Below are 457 nucleotides of genomic sequence, written 5' to 3'. Positions count from 1 at the left end.
TTTTTTTTTTTTTTTTTTTTTGAAAAGATAAGGAAAAAAGTCAAAAAGATACATACCTTCATAACATACTCCACAACGAGGCTTGTCTCCTGTCCTCCTAGAGCTAAAGACTGGAGGGTTCGAAAAAGCGTTATAAATCAAGGGAATAACTAAATCAAGAGAAGCCTTGTAGCAAAACACCACAAGTGAACTAGTACCTTCATAAATATATCAAGATCTTCATCAGGTACAATTCCTGCAAGCTTTTCTCTTCTTGCTAACTCCAAAAGCATATCTGTGTTTGCAGAGTGATTTAAGTCGAAACAAACAAAGACATAAAAAAATGCAACCACAATACGTACTGCTTCTTAGTAGGTAGCTTACCATATTTGAATCCAACACCTTGACAACGACCAGCAAACTCGAGAGTTTGCCTCACTGTCATCTCCGCCACATGCCAATCTTGTTGGCTCACATA

At 37.2% G+C, this 457-nt stretch overlaps 1 long non-coding RNA gene across 1 annotated transcript; it reads right to left on the bottom strand.

Annotated features, from left to right (window-relative positions):
- Positions 1-49: 49 nt before the first annotated feature.
- On the bottom strand, positions 50-457 carry LOC104774994. The gene is made up of 3 exons (XR_765631.1): positions 364-457; positions 198-274; positions 50-110 (listed from the first exon to the last, which is right to left on the bottom strand). It is a non-coding gene; the product is annotated as an uncharacterized LOC104774994 (long non-coding RNA).

The sequence above is a fragment of the Camelina sativa genome, unplaced genomic scaffold (assembly GCF_000633955.1).
Source record: "Camelina sativa cultivar DH55 unplaced genomic scaffold, Cs unpScaffold07637, whole genome shotgun sequence".
Classification (NCBI taxonomy): Eukaryota; Viridiplantae; Streptophyta; class Magnoliopsida; order Brassicales; family Brassicaceae; genus Camelina; species Camelina sativa.
The sequence above is the reverse complement of the archived record's forward strand: the minus strand, read 5'-3'. Positions and strand labels throughout refer to the sequence as shown.